At 42.2% G+C, this 20,374-nt stretch overlaps 1 long non-coding RNA gene across 1 annotated transcript; it reads right to left on the reverse strand.

The window, feature by feature from the left end:
- Window positions 1–3,956: 3,956 nt before the first annotated feature.
- Window positions 3,957–18,180, reverse strand: LOC307028126. The gene is made up of 3 exons (XR_013804843.1): window positions 4,550–18,180; window positions 4,259–4,440; window positions 3,957–4,166 (listed from the first exon to the last, which is right to left on the reverse strand). It is a non-coding gene; the product is annotated as an uncharacterized lncRNA (long non-coding RNA).
- Window positions 18,181–20,374: the final 2,194 nt, after the last annotated feature.

The raw sequence follows: 20,374 nt of genomic DNA on the forward strand, positions 1-20,374 counted from the left end.
TGCATCCCGCACTAATTCCACAACAAGTTTGATACCCTCACGATTTTGCCTATATCTCTTGATCAATTCACAGTCTTCCATTGTCTCCAAAACATTTCGTCTCGCAGCCATTTTCAGATTCTTTGTGAATAGGTCTTACTGAGTTAGGAGTCCTCTCGAGGACTTTTAAGCTCTCCTAAACTTAGGTGCTACTTTTAGGCCTAAAATACTTTGTGAATTGCTCTTAGTGAATACAATTAGGAGTCCTAAATGTAAGACTGACACGCCCATTATGTTTAGGAGTTTCTCCTAAATTCGCCAGTTAGGAGCTACTTTTTGCCCTAAGATCCTTTGTGGATCTGGACAACAAGTAGAAGTAGGATCTTTGATTTATGTTGTCCAATTTCTTTGAGATAACACTAATGTAGGACTAATAAATAGGGTTAGTGAAGACATCGCAGAGTACAACTTATATTAATTTATAGTTTATAAAAATTAGGTGTAGTTCCCCCTTTGGGCCAAAGATAGTATGCTTCATTTTGCTAGTATTGAATCACATATTTAGTTTATGTGTTTTAATCTGTTTACCTTGATAATTGTGTGTTTTCAATAGGTAACTAAAATCTACAAATGAATGTTGCATTATAAAAGTAGCAGAAGTGAGGTGTAATACCTGTCTACATGCTCAAAAGAGAGAGAGGTGGGGCAGCATGTTACCTAAATACTGGGTTCATACAATCTAAAAAAAACAGACATTAACAGTAGAGTCATGAGCGTTGCAGTAGTACAGAATGGTATCTGCTGCGAGTGCTATTTACACCTGAGGTGAGCCAAAGGCGAAACCATGTTGGTGTTCAAAGTGTTCACAGGATTTTTTTACCGCCGTTTAAAAGTTTTATCTCAATCACAAAAAACAACTAAGACGGAGAAGATCAGGGGCCTCATTTATAGCGCCGTGCGTAGGATTCACGTGGGAAGGTTGCTTACGTAGTAGAAATCCCAAAAATAGGTACAGAAAGTTTCAGATTCACCAAACATTGCGTACCGTCGAGGAAAGTGCGTACGGCACTTCCTACGCCGGTTTCCCTTTATAAATCACAATCGACTCGAAATGCGGTGCAGCTTTTGCGGGCTTCACGTAACGCCCATATTTGCCTATAAATAGTCAAAGAAACGCAAGAATTCATTCATTTTGACTGACTTTATGAAGAAGATCGCAGGAAATGACGACAGAACAGCTAAAAAAGAAATCTCAAACCGTGTCAGATTTGGTTATTTTGGGGAGGTCGAGATAAATCATATTGTTTGGTGGATGCAGTTTGAACCAGAGTAGCAGCATGGAGGTCGGATCGTCACCAAAATAAATAAATAAGTGGTCCGAAAAAGGTTAACGACAAAAAAAATACACATAGCCTTCCTCAGGCAGTGTGTTTGTACCAAGCGGCAAACTCTGGGGAAGAGTCGGGACGCTAATACGGAAGTGCCTCAACCTGCAGTTCATCTAGTGGCCAGTAGGAGCAGTCTGCAGAAGGGAGCAATTTCCATAGACCCCCATGTTAAAATGACTTAGTATGCATGAATTTCATGTTAGCTTAGCTTCTTAGCCTGAGCTAGCTATGTTTACTTCCAGTTCGGAGGCAGCAGGTCCCGCCTCGGCTCCGCCTCTTTGCCCTTATAGAGAGGCGAAGTCCCTCCCCTTCCGGGAGCCTCCATGGGACCCCGGAAGCGGAAAATTATACATTGAAGTCAATGGAGAGAGAAAAGTTATCTTTTGATCCCGTTTGAATTGTGCCACGAATGACACATATGATGTTTGTCAATCTTAAACAGTCATTTCCATGTAAAAAAAGTAAGTTTGTCTTAAAACTGTTGAAATATAAGACTATGAAAAATACGCAACTAGAAAGACTACAAATCCCAAATCGCAATCTGGGTCGCGTAAGTGATGTCATAAACTGTGTCCCAATTCAGCGGCCGCATCCTCCTGGGGATGCATTCGAAGACCGCATACGTCAGTTCTGCCAAACGAAGGCTGTCCCAATTCAATTGAAGACAAGATTCCTTCAAATGCAGCCCACAAATGCAGCCTTCTATTCCCAGATTTTGAGGATACATCTGATGTACACTCCGCGGTTTACCATATCCCAGGATGCAATGGGCGACGGTGACGAATGAGTTTTTAAAAAAGAAAATGGCTTCTAACGTCCCGGCAACGGCTTAAGCTTCGCAGGAACTGGATTTGTTTTTAAATGTAAGTATAGGGTTTCAACTCACCCAAATAGACATGAAACAGTAAACCGATTTAACTGTTTTATTTAAAGATACGGGCGATTGGAGATGTCTTCTTTATATTACATACATAAAATAATATGAAGCGAAAATATTTTGAAATGTTGTAAACCCCGTTTGGTTTTCATATTGTTGGGATTCATTATAAAGCTAATTTATTTATTTAATTGCTTTTGTTATACAAATCTTACTGCAACAATTTGTTTTGATAGGGAGCAAGGAGCAGACTGCTCAATTTATTAAAATGCGTGGGGAGAATGAATCCCTCTTCACCGGGGCCAAATCCTCCGCGAGCATCGCTTGGAGGTAATGCACAATATCCAGTTTGTATTGTTCTTATTTTATGAATCATCCCTCATTTCATACACTCCATTCTAATAAGACAACTAGTATATGGGTCAATGCCTTATTTTCTTTGTCGTATTTGTTTAGGGATGTGATCACTGCTTGAATTGGGCCAGTACTCACCGGTACGCAGTACCGGGACTTCTGATTTTTACCCATAGGAGTCAGGCTTTAGCCATATCCGCTGCCTTTCATACTTTTTTTAAGTACAGTGAGCCTTTCTAAAATATACAGTAAAGAGACAAACCCACCAGCTTTATAGGATATGATCTGATGCAGACACATGTTACGTCATGTTCGATATGAGAACCCCGGACCTCCCTGATTAGTCGTGGAAAAACATGCCATTTCTGAACGTTACAGTAAATATTCTGTTTTAAAAAAAAAACTTTTCCTTGTCTGTTAAAGTTTTGTTGTGTTTCTTTTTAATTACTGAATCAAAGATATAAGGATACGAATAGAGGGAGTCGTATGTTGTACAGATTGTAAAGACCTTTGATCCAAATTCTTGTTTTTGGGCTGTATACATAAAATGTACTTGAAACAGTTGCTGATTTAGAGTACTGGCACCTTTTTTTATTCCAATTCAAGCACTGGGGATCTCCATGCCACCATTAAAAAAAAAAGAGAAGATTTCTTCCTAAGTGTGTATCCTTAGTTGTGACATTGTTATTGTTTTATTCATAATACTAGATGTTGTACTATTCTCTCTGTGATTAGGACGGTTTTGGAAGATATGGACCTGCAGGGAAGTGTAACTCCCCTGCAAGCTTAGAAGAAGTGGGACAATCTTAAAAAAAGATATAAAGTATGTGAGTTTTACAAGTTAATAAACACATTTGCTGAGATTTGTTTATCTGCTGGTATTTTTTTTTGTAATGCCATGATTGTTTTACTCTGCCTTTAGGATTGCAAATACCCAGGAGAGGGAGAGGGAGTCGGTGGGAAACCCACTGCTGCAACTTGGCCGTGGTTTGTCCAAATGGATGAGATATTAGGACAGAGGCCCTCCATCTGCCCGCCTGTCCAAATATCCTCTATTCCAGAGGACACGCCGCGGCCAAGTTCAGCAATGGGGGACCAAGAGGAGGACGAGGACGAGGATCAGGTTGAGGCAGGGCCATCCCGGCCTAAAAAGAAAAGAAAGGATGGGCTAATGGACCTCATCAGAGAGGACATGAAGCAGCAGAGGGAGGAGAGCAGGGAGAACCGTAACAGGCTTTTTTATCTCCTAGAAAAATTAGTAGATAAATAAATAAATGTAATGAGCAATATGAAACTTATCATTTATTTGATGGAACAACATACAAATGAAACAACATACAAATAAAACAACATTTAAACTATATACACATTCAGGCTGAGCAGGGAGTCCCAGGTGGTGCTGCTGGACCTGGCTGCCACAATTAAGACCCTGGTGTCCTCTGACGGTGGGTGGGGCTTCATTTGGGGTGGTCTCCAGAGCTGTTGGGGAAGCTTCTCTCCACAGTACATCGGATTGTCCATTCGGGCTAGGGTTCGCAGGGTGGACGCAATCGACGGCTGCCATGTCACTAAGATGTTTTCAGCAGCAGATAAAAACAAAAGATGTATATAAATATTGCACAAGGTTATTTTATCACAGCTCGTCAATTGTTTTACATACCTTTACACATAATCGTGGTCACCAGGAACCTCCTCCAGGGCAGACACCTCCGCAGACAGTTGGTCCCGCCAAGGAGCACCACTGACTGCCTCCAACACGTCCTCCCCCTCATCCTCTTCTGGGGCCATGATGTCACCGGCCCCAATGCAGATGTTGTGGAGGACGGCACATGCTGTTATGATCTGACATTTTTAAATTGGCAGAAATATATAAATATATATATATATGTTATACCTCATGTTAGATCTACTCTTCATTATTATCAAAATGTCCTAATGAGTGATTACTTACTTGAAGAACAAAGGTGTGGTGCACCTCCAGCGCTTGCAGGAAGATACTCCTGAATCGTGTCTTCATCACCCCGAAGGCACGCTCGATGATGGAGCGTGCCCGGGAGTGATTGCTGTTGAAACGCTGGGGTCCCACACCTTGCAGCGGCCGTTTGTAGGGAGTGATGAGGGGGAGTGGATGTTGGAGGCAGGGGTACCCCTCGTCTGCGAGGATATAATGCCCTGGAGGAGGGTAGAGGGCCCGCCGATAGAGTGGGCTGTAGCGGAGCACTCTAGAGTCATGGACTGACCCAGGCCAGCCCACGTACGTGTCGATGAAGCGGCCCTGATGGTCACAAACAGCCTGCAGAAAAATGGAGCTGAACAGTTTTCTGTTTCTACACTGTAAAATGTTTGGCTGTAAAATTACAGTAAATGACTGGCTACTAGTTGCATGGATTTCACAGCAATTTACAGTAAATATTTCACAGTAATTGACTGAAAATATTTCAAGTAATTTACTGTAGATATTTTACAGTAAATTAGAATAAAAGTACAACTAAATACTGTGGCTTTACAGTTGCCATGCCCATGGAATTACTGTGATATAGCAGTACAGAGCTGTGGTATTATGGTACCTTGCTGTACATAAATTACAGTAATTACCTGTATGTTTACACTTTTACTGTAGAAGTAATGCAACACAGTAGCCAGTAATTTACTGTAAATATAAAAATGTAAATAATACGATAATATATTGTAAATTTGACTAGTTAACTGGGATTTTACACACAATTCAATCAGCTCAATCAATAAAGAAGAACAAAGAAAATGCCCATTTTAACTTTTTATTACTCCATTGAAGTGCAAAGTACATTTCACAGTGTCTTGGACATGTTGTTACGGCCCCAACCTCTGCTCCGCGGTAGTGGTTCGTGCTGAGAACCGCAACATGAAAGAATACACGGTACACAATAACCGGTACTTGGTAACAAGCATTTATTGATAATCAGCCGTTGGTTCCCACAAGCAAAACGGGAAATAAAAAGAGGTCTGGAGGACTGGCCAAAAGGAACAAACAGAAAGAGGGAACCCGAGCCAGCCACACCACGGGCCGTAGGACCCAGAGCTCCCCCCCCTAACCAGAAGTCAAATTTAAACCCTTTGGGAAACAAAATAAAGCCGCGAAAACTGGACTACCAGGTCTTCAAGGCTAAACATAAACACATCTGCAAAAATATGGCCTGCAGCTCAAAATGGCAAAGAGGTATTCTAAGGAGAGTGTCTCCTGGCGTTAGGATAGGCGAGACATCCTTCTCCTCCAGCTTCTCTTTATATAACACGGCTGAGTGGAATTTGGAACACCTGGGCAGACGCGGAGGAGCCAGGGGCAGACCAGGTGCACCTGGGCAGAGGCGGAGCCAGGGGCAGACCAGGTGCAGCTGGGCAGAGGCAGAGCCAGGGGCAGACCAGGTGCACCTGGGCAGAGGCGGAGCCAGCTGATAGCTGTAGGTGCGTGTGTGTGGTACAGCGTGTAGGTGTGTGTGGTACAGTGTGTGTGTAGATGCGGCTGACAGACAGGTCTGAGTTGGTTTGGTGTCCTCTGCTTACTTTTAATACTTGTAAAATTATTTTCTTTTGGCCCGTAATTTATTTTCCTCATTGTAGCGACCAGAGAGGGGAGAGGAGGGGCATATATCCAGTCTCTGATAGTGTTACGTTATTATGAGAGTGCTCTGTTTCATTCTGAAATTGTATATATTTATATAAATATATATAGGCTATATATGTGTGTGTGTGTGTGTGTGTGTGTGTGTGTCCCTGCATCTGTAGCCTGTTATTGTCTCATTATACCGCACTGCTAATGAATTCAAAGTAAATATATAAGTGGTTATGAACACATCTGTCCATCAGACAGAGGGCTGCTGCGTCTCCTGTCATCATTAACGGACGTCTCTTTAAAATGACCGCTCAGAGGAGAGGAGTTCTCATTTCTCTAACCGCCTGCTGCTTCCCCTCCTTTCTCCTCGGTTCCCCTCCTCAGCTCCTCCGCTCGCATCTCCTGTGGGCGGGACTAAGTCTCGAGGATAGGAGTCGAGGAGGGGAGTTAGAGAAATGAGAAAGGGCCCAGGTGCACCTGCTTAGCAGGGAGACAGAAAAGAAAACAAGGAGGGGAGCACGTGTCTACACAGACATCCACTCGAAGTCAACCATTTTTCTGAAGAATGTGCTGACATGGGGGTTTAAATTGCCATGCCTCTTTTTGGCTTTCGAGCCCGTCTCAGGATTAAGGCCCAGGAAGCACCTGAAAACAATAAGCCAAGACAACAATTTCAATTTACATAGATTTATATGTGGCATCGTTTAGTTTAAGGCACATGCAGCGGTGCCCCTTTCAATTTCAGTAAAACCTGCACCAAAGAAAGAAATTAGTATTTAAAGCCAAGCAAGAGCGATAAAAGCAAGAAAATCCCTTAATTTGTTGTGTTATCACAGAGGATGGTCTGAATACAGTATTTTACTGTGAAATAATGCAGTAACATGTTGTGAAATCCTGGTAATCATTTATCCTGGACATTCACAGTAATTAACTGTGCCTGTATTGACTTCACTGTGAAATTCAAAATTACTGTATTAAATTGTGAACATTACAGGTACAGACTGTAAAGTGGTAAAACAGTATTTATTGTAAAATATTACAGCTAAATATTGTGAAATCATGGTAATATTTTACAGTGACCATCAGGGCCGCTTGGTGGACATGGCAGCCGTCGATTGCTCCAGTAGCTTTTCTGAAGGCTCTGTGTCTGGCCAGCCCTGCAAACCCACGCGACACAGCCTCCAGGTCTTCTGCTGTCCTGGGGAGGTGGATGACCTGGTGGCGAATGGCCACCACCTCCTCAGTCACTCTGTGGACAATCCGATGTACTGTGGATCTAGGCATCCCAAAAACTCTGGAGACCACCCTGCATGATGCCCCACTTGCCAGCCAGAACAGGAACACCGGGGTTTCAATTGTGGCCCCCCATCCATGTCTCTTGTCCTGACCCAGGAGTTCCAGCGGCACCTTCAGGGACTCCCTGCTCAGCCTGAAATCAGGGCGTGTGTCCTGGTCATTAAAAAAAACCTGTCCAGGAAAGGGACGCTTAGGTTGACCCTGCAATACAGGGGCCTTGGCTGGTAGAGGGAAAGGTTGAGAAAAAGTGTTAAATAAGTGAAGAGCATTTTTTTCCTATGTTTATTTTTACAGTCTATGGTTTGTACCAGGGACAGGAGACACCCCCTTAATGAGAAAATGTAAGAAATGATCGGGGAATCCCTCCGGAGTGGAGTCATGAGGACTGGATCTGAATTATTTTTTTGTATTTGGTGGTTTGTGTCCCAGCTGTCGATCAGCTGTGCGCAGCGGCTCCACTGCAGCAACTCTATATCCACCAGTTAAAGGAAATACAACTAATGTGTTGTGTTATATTAGCTGCACAATTTACCACATAGGGCAGGGATGGCAAACATACGGCCCGCGGGCCGGATCCGGCCCGGGAAGCATTTCAGCTTGGCCCACGGAGCTGAAGGACTTTGCTAAGTAGGCTGTGAGGAGGGGAAAAAAACTGCTATTTTGAATCCTTCCACTAGTGGGCGCACTACCGCACCGGTACCAGTGAGAGCGCAGCCAGACTGTAAAACAAGTGATGAGTAAGAGTAGTGATTGCAGTCAATAACCTCTGACACCCTCATCCCCAAATGTCTCTGTCAAAAAAGAGAAAAGTGGACACGGAGTGCCGAGTTTTCCAAGAAAAATGGACTGCATCCTATTTTTTTACAGAGGTAAATGGAAAACCTGTATGCTTGGTGTGTTCGCAGCAAGTTGCTGTGCTCAAAGAATATAATATTCACCGCCATTATGAGACTCACCATGGAGAGAAATATGACTGCTTGCAAGCACAATGGAGAAAAGAAAAGATAAATGGCCTGCTATCAGGTCTAAAGAAACAACAGGCCATTTTTACCCGGAGCCGAGATATAAGTGACGCAGCAGTGAAAGCCAGCTATCTCATCGCTAACGAAATAGCATCAGCCTCAAAGCCATACTCTGAGGGTGAGTTTGTGAAAACATGCATGCTGAAGGCTGCAGAAATTGTGTGCCCTGAGAAGCAACAAGCTTTTGCCAACATTAGTCTAACGAGGAATACAGTGAAGGATAGGATTGCCGATCTTTCAGCAGATTTGGATAGCCAGAAAAAAACAAAAGTCAAGTCATTCGTAGCATTTTCAGTTGCAATCGATGAGAGCACTGACATTACAGATGTTGCTCAACTGGCCATATTAATTTGTGGTGTTGATGAGACTTTGACGGTCACCGAAGAGTTCCTTGAGTTGGTTCCTATGACAGACACCACTAAAGCGGATGACATTTTTAGCGCTCTCGTTGAAGCACTGGACAGGGTTGGAGTGGACTGGACCCGTGCTGTCAGTCTGGCTACAGACGGCACGCCATCAATGATTGGGAAAAAAGCAGGTGTTGCAACGAAATTCAGGGAGAAAGTACAAGCAGCAGATGGAGGAGATCGTTTTTGGACATTCCACTGTATTTTGCTCCAGGAGGCATTGTGTTGCAAGTCGTTAAAAATGGATCACGTCATGAAAGTGGTTCTTCAAACGGTTAATTTCATCTGAGCCAGAGGGCTGAATCACCGTCAGTTCGACAGCCTCCTCAGTGATAAAGACATCACCTGTAGCCTACCATATCACACTGAAGTAAGGTGGTTGAGCCGAGGTGCCGTGCTGAAGCGTTTTTCTGATCTACGCAAGGAAATTGGACAGTTCATGGAGAAAAAGGGTAAGCCAGTGCATGAATTTAAAAAAAAACAGAATGGCTGTAGGACCTTGCATTTATGGTGGATATTTCAGAGCACTTGAATAATCTGAACATAACGATGCAAGGTCGCGAAAAAGTTGTCACAGAATATTATGACAGCATACGCGCATTTAAGTTGAAGCTGGCTTTGTGGGAGACACAGCTGTCAAGTGGTGACCCTGCTCATTTCCCTCATCTAAGAAATGTGCATATGACCGGAGTTACTGCTGACATGAGACGGTACAAAGACAAAATTACGGAATTGCTGCGGGAGTTTGAGCGGCGGTTTCAGGTCTTTGGTGAGCTTGAGACAGAGTTTGCAGTTTTTCACTCGCCATTTGCAGTTAAGGCTGCGGATCTGCCCGTCGACATACAACTTGAGATAATCGACTTACAATGTGATCAGGATTCAAAGGACAAATTTGCCTCGTCGGACTTGGGCACATTTTATCGGTATCTTTTGCCAGGATACCCCAAATTGACAGCCCTGGCAGCAACGGTTTTGACCATGTTTGGGAACACCTACCTTTGTGAACAGGTTTTCTCTGTAATGAACATTACTAAAAAAAAGCTGCGCTCAAGACTCACACACAAGTGCCTGAATGAAATAATTAAATTGGCTGCTAGTCAGGATTTTAAGCCTGATATTGATGCCCTTGTGAGGGCTAAAAGATGTCAAGTTTCATGAGCAAATTAATCAGTTCTGTGACCTCAGTTCTGTGAAAATAAGAACCTACTGAAATATTTGAAAATGTTATATTATTCTGTCACTGAAAATTGTGTATTATAATGTCAATCAGCGGCTTCAATAGGCAAAAAATAGTTTGATTTGATGTGACACTGTGACTGCACTGCCAATATAAAAATTCTATATTTTCAAGGCAAGGGAGGTAACTCAAACTCCTCACTTAATAGCTCCCACGTTTTTATTTGCATTTTGTGGTGAGTCAGTTCAGGTGGAAACTGTGATCTGTTGTAAAGAACATGTGTGTAGCACTTGAAATTGCACTTGTTTGTCTTAATACAGTACATTTCAGTTTGTTCATAACGTTTTGCGTCTCATTACATGTGGACATTTTCCGAATGTACTTGTAGCTACTTATTTGCACTTAAACAGAAATATTGTCGTTATTAAGGGCCTGTGGGTTATTATGCTATGATGTTACTGGTCCGGCCCACTTTAGATCAAAGTGGGCAGTATCTGGCCCCTTAACTGAAATGAGTTTGCCACCCCTGACATAGGGTGTTCTTAGTTTCCATACCTCCGTCTTGGCAAACGGCATAAAACACGATTAAACATGATAGTATAAAACCATGCCCGTATACAACCGATAGAAATGAAAACGGCGTCAGTTTAGACGTAATTCTGTCCTCCTGCTTACCGCATAATTTATGAGAAAACATTTCATAACATTAACACAACATATTCGAGGTGGTTTTAAATAACATATCCGTATTTATTTATTTCTCCAAGTTATGTTTTTGTGTGCAATGAGGAGTCTCAAACAGGCGTTTGTTAAATCATTTTAAGATTGGCTTTAATCAATTTATGAAGATTAATTCTTCATATATGATAAATGAGAGGTAACATTTTATTTATGGTATTATTTCCAGATATTTCTCTCTATTCTTCCTTCTGCCAACGGTGTCGCAGTTTCTCGTCTCTCCTGTTTTTGTGCTTAGTGCGTACGCATGGGTTAGAGTTTGCGTGGAGGACCGCACATTTTCCCGTCAAGTTAGTATTTTATAAATTGCAAACATTGCATAGAAACTGGTGTACGGCATTTTTTGAGCGTATATCCTTTTATAAATGAGGCCCCAGAGGAGCAAGTCAGTAACAAACTATTTGCTAGAGCAGCGGTTTTCAAAGTGTGAGGCGCGCCTCCCCTGGGGAGCGCCAGAGAGCTTCAGGGGAGGCACAGCGTGAGAAAAGAATAACGACAAACAGTGAAATTTAGCTAGTTAACTTCAGCTAACTTTATGCGAGTGGCAACATGGATCGATGTTTAGTGAAGTTACCTAAAGTGAAACAGGAGACAGCGTCTGGTGGAAAATGTCACTTGCACACTTTTGGCTGTGGAGACCGAGTTCCCCCACCTCGCCAAAAAGGCTGTAAAAGTGCTCATTCCCTTCACCTCCGCCTACCTGTGTGAGTGCGGGTTTTCCGCATTGACTTTGATCAAAAGCAAGTACCGGTCAAGCAGGGGCGGATCTACCGGGGTGGCATGGGGTGGGAACTGCCACCCTAAAAATAGCCTTGCCACCCCAGCTGCCACCCCAGTTGGCAGCTTTGTTTTTGAAATCGGACATTTATGAGAGAAAATCCCTAATGTCCGAGTGCAAGTGAATGCAGCACAAGACGCGAGCCTTGTAACCCCTCCCCCGGCCCTGGCGCGAGCGTGGAAATGTGATTGGCGGCGATTTAATTTGAACGGGACGGCGCAAACCGAGAAGCATTCGGACCCAAGTACACGGAAGGAATGAGGCATTTCTACAATGACAGAGAAGAGACTGTCAAGTTAGGCTGTACTCAGCATTGAATCAAAACGCACTAAAGCTTTGGATCTTAATAAGTTTGTGAGGCGTTTTGCTGAACAAGATGGTAATCGCCGCATTCAGCTGTTATAGGCATGCCAACTTGATGCTCTGCTCACGGATGACTCGATGAGCATAACAAACTGTTAAGATGATGACCTTACATGTGTAAATATTTTTTTTCTTTGTTGGTGTCTTCCCCCAAAAACAGTTTTAAGTCCTGAAAAAGTCAAATAAGACGGTGTGTCAAACTACACTGCCCAGCCAACAGAATGTAACCACTTTGATTTAACTAGGCCAGTAGGTAAGGACTTTCCACTGGATAATGATACCCCTACATTATAGCAACAACAACAATAATAATAACAATAGCAATAATAATTGGGAGGGGGGGCACGGCTGTTCTTATGTTCTCTGAGGGGAGGCTCATCTTCCCACACTTTGAAAACCCCTGTGCTAGGGCATAGTCCTGATACCAAGCTCAAACCAACTTCGAAAATATTCGTTTTTTTAAAAGCACAAACGAGTAATCAATTAATTAGTTATATTGCTGCAAGGTAGCTTCCTGCCACCCACGGCAGCACTTCCGATGAACAGCGCTAAAGCCATTACACCAGAAAGAATGGAGTTGGAATGTCTAAGTGACTTCAAGCAGGAGCATAATTCTTGTTATCATGGATCAACACTTTATTTGTCAAAAAAAGTCCCAATTTGATACTCTGCTAGTGACCCAGTAAAAGTGTGTCATTGTTTTGTCATTAAATGTTAAAAATATATAGATTAAAAGGAAAATGTTTAGAATAAGATAACAGAAAAGTAGAATGTGCAACCCTGACTCAACACCACTGTATGCCGACACAGAGTAATTTAAGGGATTCACTGGATGCAGAGGGAAAACAAACAGAATATCTCAGCAGTGGTGGGATGTTCGCTTCATTCAAATGTTATCATCCACTCCTACTTGAGAAAAGCTCTACATTCCTCTGTGTGCTGAAGTGTACAAAATGCAGATGCTCCTCCTGGGTGGGGGGGGGGGGATATGATTTTCTGTCACATTGCCCTGGCCATGAATATATGGATGCAATTGTATAGGCTGTGACAATGTATAGAGATGTTCAATATGGATTTTGTACTATCACAAAATGACACTATCAATAACTGCACCTGCCTCAGCTTAAGATTAAACAGACTGTATGTAAAATCATTCCCTGATTAATAATGTTTAGAGATGTATGCTCTCTGGATATGTAAGATAAAAAAAAGATTTATAATTTAAAAAAATGAACACCACAATATATTTCCTTTAAACCTAGAATTTGTGTTTGTCTAAAGAAAGTGTGTTTTTGTTTGAGTGTGAGACAGAGAGCCTTTGAGATGGACTGGCCTCATAGCTGTAACTGTCAATTCATAGCAGGTTAATACATTTATATCAGGGGTAACCAACAGGTCGATCGCGATTGACTGGTCGATCTTCAAAGCCTTCACTGTCGATCCCTAGCATTTAAAAAAATATATATATTTTCCAAAAAAAAAAGAAAATGTTCATGCTCTGGTTGGTTGGTTGTTTAAAAAATCTTTTTAGACCATGCTCTGGTTTGTTGATTTGAATCACGCACAGGTCATTTTACAAACTCCAATTGGTTATTAGATATGTTGACGTCTATGAATTGCTGCATGCAATTGTGGGCGGGGTTAACAATCGTATCTTAACGGTCATCTTGAGGAGTAACTTAAACTGTACCAAGTTCTGCTAATATTTAACCAACATCGATATGGCTGAGGGTCCGGCGAAAAAGAAATCAAAAACGTATTATTTTCACCCGGAATGGGAGCATGAATTTCTTTTCACATCAGCGAAAGAGAAGACTATATGCCTCATATGCCAACAGGCGGTAGCCTTGGCGAAACGGGGCAACCTGGAGCGCCATCATGCGAGCACCCATGGTAAATTCAAAGACTCATATCCACTCAACAGCGCATTAAGAACCAAAATAATTGATGAACTGAAAAGAGGACTAAAAGCACAGCAGTCACTTTTCATTGCGCCTACAGCAAAGAGCAATGCAGCTACAGAAACGTCCTTCCGGATTATCCATATTTTGGCTCAGCACAAAAAAACATTTACGGATGGTGAGATGATTAAAGAAGCAATGAGCGCCACAGCTGACGTCTTATTTGCGGATTTCCAAAACAAAGAGGACATAAAAAAAAGGATAAAAAGTGTACCACTTGGTGCACCTAATGTAGCCAGAAGAGTCGAGTCATTGTCCGAAGATGTATCCCAGCAAGTATTAAAAGACTTGTCTCTCTCGGAATACTTTTCAGTTCAATTTGACGAGTCTACCGATGCCACAGACACAGCCCAGCTAGGTGTGTTTGTCCGAATGGTTTTCACGGATTTTGCTGTCAAGGAGGCCTTTCTTGCCCTTATCCCATTGAAAGAAAGAACCAGGGGTGAGGATGTGTACAAGGCATTCAATGACTATGTTCGTGAGTACAAGATTCCCATTCATAAAATAGTGTCCTTCACAACCGACGGGGCACCAGCGATGCTCGGTGTTCGTTCAGGATTTGTTGCGCTGTGCAGAAAAGACCCAGACTTTCCACCATTTGTAAACTATCACTGTGTGATACATCAACAGGCATTGGCAGCTAAAGCAATTGACATGTCACATGTAATGAATGTTGTTGTTAAGATTGTCAACTCTATTCGTGCAAAAGCATTCCAGCACCGGCTATTTAAGTCTTTATTGGATGAGCTCGACTCTGTGTATGGAGATTTGATCCTTCACGCAGATGTAAGGTGGCTCAGTCGGGGCAAGGTCCTCCAGCGTTTTCTGGATTTGCTGCCAGAGATCATCAGTTTTCTGAAGTCGAGGGACGAGGAGTATGAGCAGGTGTCCGATGATACTTGGTTATTGGACTTGGGGTTCCTTACCGATCTGACTGCAAAACTCAATGACCTTAACCGAGAATTGCAAGGGAAAGACCGAGAGCTTGGTCACATGATTAGCGCAGTGGAGGCATTCAAAGTGAAGCTCAGTTTGTGGACCACTCAGTTAAGACATAAGAGGCTGACACACTTCCCAAATCTTGGAAAGGTGTCACAAAACCTCACAGACAAAATGGCTTTCCATCCTGAACAATTCTGCGCCCATTTGAACAAACTGACATCAGAATTTGGTGCTCGATTTGTTGAGCTACAAGACATGGGGCAAGTAGTTGGTTTTGTATCAAACCCTTTCCTCAGCGTTGACATTGAACAACTGTCAGCTAAAATGCAGGAGGTGTTTACATTACCTATGGGTGTTGACATGGAGATCATTGGAATGCAAAGCAACATTGAATTGAAGGCAAGAGCAAGAGATCAGGACTTTTGGTCACTCGTGAGTAGAGAGAGGTATCCACTGATTGTGTCATGTGCGCTTAAACTGAAGGCCTACTTTGGCTCCACATACTTATGTGAAACGGCCTTTTCACAAATGAAAATAATTAAATCCAAGTATAGAACTTGTATGACTGACGCACATCTTACTGACTGCCTCCGGCTGGCAATCAATAACTATCAGCCAGATTTCAAAAGGCTTACAGATAATGTGCAGTCACAGCAGTCTCATTAAAGGCAGGCTGATAGAGCAACTTGAGCATTGAAAATATATTGTGCATTGAACAGAGAAACTTAATATGGATTACATTGAACTGTAGGCTAATATCTGTACATGTGAATATTACTAATTGAACTGAGAAACTAAATATAGTGTATTCAACAGATACTGTAAATATTAATAGTTTGTATTGAACAGATATGCCTACCGTAAATATGAATATTGTACATTGCACCGATAACTGTGCATAACTCTGTCTTTCTTTGTGTGCATCTTTACACGTACATTGAGCCTGTTGTAACATAAATTGATTGCAAAAATAAATATGACGATGAATAGTCTTACCCCCAAGTGTTTTTTTTGGAAGATATCAGATTGGTAGATCTCGGTTGAAATTTTTGAATAAAAAGTGATCTTGGGCTTGAAAAGGTTGGTTACCACTGATTTATATGGATCGTTGTGTCCTCCCCCGTCTCCCCCATGCGTCGTTGTTAAATCACCGAAGCTATGTCCTGCGTCTCTTATCGCCTGCGCTCCAACATGCAAGCAGACAGCTCAAATGTCCCCCTTGGTTATCAGTATTTAACACGGGGGAACATACACGCTACATGCTGATCAGAAGTTATAAATGGTGTCAACAATTTGCCACAAAACTTCATTTGAAACCTGTGCTAGGAAGTCTGAAAGACTTGCGTTTGTGGGTGATGCCAAATTGGGCGCAGCTACCTCATCTCCATTTCGGTCTGTAGAAATAAGGATATCTAACGAGGGAAGGAGAAGTCAACTTTAACCAGACAATAATGGACTAGTAAATGGGCCTTAACATGCAAATGTGTAGGTTCATAATGATATGTGGTGCCTCTACTGTGACATGTTTACATGCTTTAATGTTCAAAAAGGTCTTTATTTTTCTCATTGCCTGTGCTGCAGCACCTCTTTTCATCCTCTGTCTGAAACCAGAGCCCAGTCTGCTCTGATTGGTTAGCTGCCCGGATCTGTTGTGATTAGTCAACCGCTTAGAGATGTCCCATCACGTACAATGTGTTGGAGCGCTAGCCAATAGAAGCGCAAGTTTTACATAGTGATGTCATGTTACGGAAGAAAAGAGTCCAATGGCAGCTGGAGGATTGTATGGGAGAGAAACTCCCTCTCGAGGGAACGCAGGGATTTTAGCCTTAGCAGACCATTTAAATTAACAAAAACCTAAAAAACACACTACAGGAAAGGGAAAAACCCCGATAGCATAATAGGGCCCTTTTGGATATGTTTTACTTTAGGATTTCATAAAGTGTCAGTGTTTGCCAAAGATTTTTTAAATGGACACTTGAAAATTATTTGCAAAAGTGTGGAAGCATTAATGTAAAAAGTAGAACACACACTTAAACGTTCACACACATACAGACACTTCACACATGTAGTGATTTCAAAATCCTTCTTGAACTGCACAACATGCATACATGACTTTCAGTGGAAGGACTTTGATCTGCTAATGGTCCAGACAAGCGCAACAAGAAGATTTGGCAGAGGCCCAGCCACCGTCAAAAAACAGAAGTTAATCTGGTGAGAGTTTGGGAGGTGGGCAGGTCGCACACACGGCTTTGTGTGCGTTACCATGGCATCCACAGAAAGAAGAGCGAAGCCCCTCATGTCTCTCTCAGAGATGAAGGCATTCATCACTTGAGTGACATCTAACAAGGAGTCGATTTACCTCAGCCCGAACACAGACATCAGCACCCACAAAAGAAACTGCATTAACTGTGGCTATTTTTGTCCTACAATACAATTTTTCGTTTCGTGGTTTAAATCTTCTTTATAGCCTTTAGCCAAGACAATAAAGCCCGGCATGTAGAGCTTTCCAAAGTGCTGTACATAATTCATACGGTACAATATATTCCCTACAAGGAAAGGGCTTGACAAGCAGGCCAAGCCTAATTTGGAGCAATGTAACCGAGCAGATACTCCGGGATAAAAACAGCTGTCAGTTTGACACGGCAAGCATATTGCGACTTGAGGAACTTCAGACAGAATGACAAACAACATGCACTACATGGCAGCATTGGAATGAATCCGTCTCTCAGTTGATTGATTGTGCACTTTGTTTGAATTTGTTATGTGTGTGCTTCCATGCTCATTTAAATGTGTTAATGTAAATGCTTCTCACATAGGTATTTTACAATGGTGGCTATAGGACATCATTGCCAGTCACAGCTTCCTATAGTTTCTTTGAATGAATACAAAAACTGCATCTGCACTGTGAAACAGGGATGTTTTGTTTCTCCATCAACTCCACAAGCATCAGAGACACCAGAGGTCAGGTGAAGCTGTTGCTAACCTTATCTCTTGTTCAATATTGACTTAGGTCAAGATGAGGAAAAATGTATATTTGGCTCGTCTTGAAGTAATTCCCTTATTGACTTTAGACAGGATAACACTGACGTATTGGTTAACAGACGCCAAGGAGGTTATATATTCATCCCCTTGCTAATAACTTAGTTATCACAAATAGTCTAAATCAATTTCTATTTAATGCCACGGGTCAAAGAGAAAGGGATTATTTTTTGTTACAAATCCTGAAATAAATTCTGAAAAGATAATATGGTGTATTACAGATTTATCTCACCATTAATCATGATAACATTACCAAAAGCTGAGATCTAGTCAGGGCCGCCCCTCCCTACATGCAGATCATGCAGACTGCGTGGGGCATCATCTTGCGGAGGGGGCCTAATCTTATGCGCAAATGCGGCGCAATTCATCTTATAAGCAAATGCGTCGCAATTACGAGCGCCACGAACGTGTTCACGAGCGTGCTCTATCACACCTCACCTCGCGACAGGTGAGTGACGAGTTGTTTACAAACCCGGGTGGGGGGGGGGGGGGCTCATGAAAAAATCTTGCGTTGGGCCTCACGTTGGTCAGGGGCAGCCCTGGATCTAGTGATGTAGAAGAGGCAACAAACCCCATCAGGTTTTCTTTGGCAGTTGGATTTGCGGGTTCTACAATCTACAGAAAGTGACCTTAGATTAGCTTTTTGTTCGACAAACAACTGTTTCTGAAGTGTAAGAATACCTCAATGGAATTTATGTTTTACAAACTGGCTGCTGTAAATAAACATCATAGTTTGCAGGCTAACATCTCAGTTCAACAATGACTTTATGTTTGCAAATGACTACAGATGTAGCCATCTAGATGCCCCTCCACCTACCAAATTCCAGCCAGAAACCTAACGAATCCCAGTGGCTGGTAACTTACACCCCTGCCCCTGTTTCCTGAGAGGGCGTTGCTAGATTCCACTGTAGACCCCCCGATATATAGATAGATATAGATAGATATAGATATAGATTTATAGATTTATAGATGGATTGGTATGAGGGTGCTTCCTTCACAAATACACATACTCAGCTAACTGGGTAAACTTCTGTCTTTGTTTAGGCCTTGGTTAACACAGTATGTTTTCCTGGACTAATAATAGTACCAACAATATGTATTTGTTTTTAGCTCCATATAACTATGTTTATATAATAGGTCTGAAATTGTGGCTCTTTTAAAACCTGATCATCTCATGGCTGACAGCTAAAAAGAATATTCAAGTTTCTACCAAAAAACCAAGATTTGCTAAAGCAAAATCCATGTTTAACCTTGTGAAAGGCAATCTATTTATCCACCTTTATATCCTTTTCAGATTCTCGATAATTTTGTTGATTTATTTTAACATGATTTCCTTCTAATGTCTCAAAGCACTGAGTTATGTCGCCTCTCTACCATTAACCGCTCAATGGTGCATCTCTCTCGTTCCTGTCAATGTGCCTACACCACATTAAAGATGAAGATTTTTCTCATGTAAATTTCCCCTCCTCCCATCATGTTTTCCATGTCTCTGAAAATATGTTTTTGTCCCTCTCCAGCCACACTGAACCAGACTCTGGTAAACAGATTGACAGCTGGGAGAGAAATACACCCTTGGGTTCAAAAGTGAGCAATGTCTGAGAACTGTCTGAATGTCTATCCTGTTGAAAGGACTACCACACTGAGCCGCCCAAAGTGACATGTGTGATATGATTGGCTACTTTTGCCTGGATTAAATGTAATTAAAGGAGATGCTTCTTTATTGGTAGTGGCAGCCTCCTGATAAGACCCTGACATCCCTCAGATCCCACCAGAAAATCAACTGTCTCTCATAGCAGGCATTTCCTGCCTTATTATCTTAAATAACTCGACTCCTTTATAAGACTGATTTAGTTTTTTGGGGGAAGTAAAATACTGGTGCATCACAGTCACTTGTGAGTGGTAAAATGTTAGGTAAAAGGTAAATGAAAAAAAAAATGGAAAAAAAAAGTGTGGTATGCCATAATGTCCAGTAATGCTCTTTTTATCGCGCCGCTTCTTCTTTGCCAGGAAAGTTTGTAAGAATGTGAGGATTGGACCTCATCAAAATCATTCCAGCTCTTGAATTAGTAACTGCTTAGCTGTAAGTATGGACATGATGTTAACTTCATAATTTCCATGAGTTTCTTGAACAAGAGATTTGTTCAGTCGTTCAGTCACTGAAGATGTAGTGCCACAAGCTGTGCGTCTCATCAAGCATGCCTACTGAATAAATGGGGGGTATACTGTATGTGCAGACAACCTTCGTTATATGACCAGGAGCTCATGCTTCTTTGCTGGCTGCCCTTGTGTCCATTTTAGAGTATTGGAGCTCTTTTGGCTTTGAGGTGTCATCATCATGAAGTTGGCAGAGCTTAACATCCCGGTCTAGCGAGCACAGGCCTCATACACTTTGGCATGCTGTTCTATTTGCGACAGCATACAACAACACTCTGAGCCGACAAAGTTAGAAATATTCAACTTCTAC

This window comes from Notothenia rossii (assembly GCF_949606895.1).
Source record: "Notothenia rossii genome assembly, chromosome: 2".
NCBI lineage: Eukaryota > Metazoa > Chordata > Actinopteri > Perciformes > Nototheniidae > Notothenia > Notothenia rossii.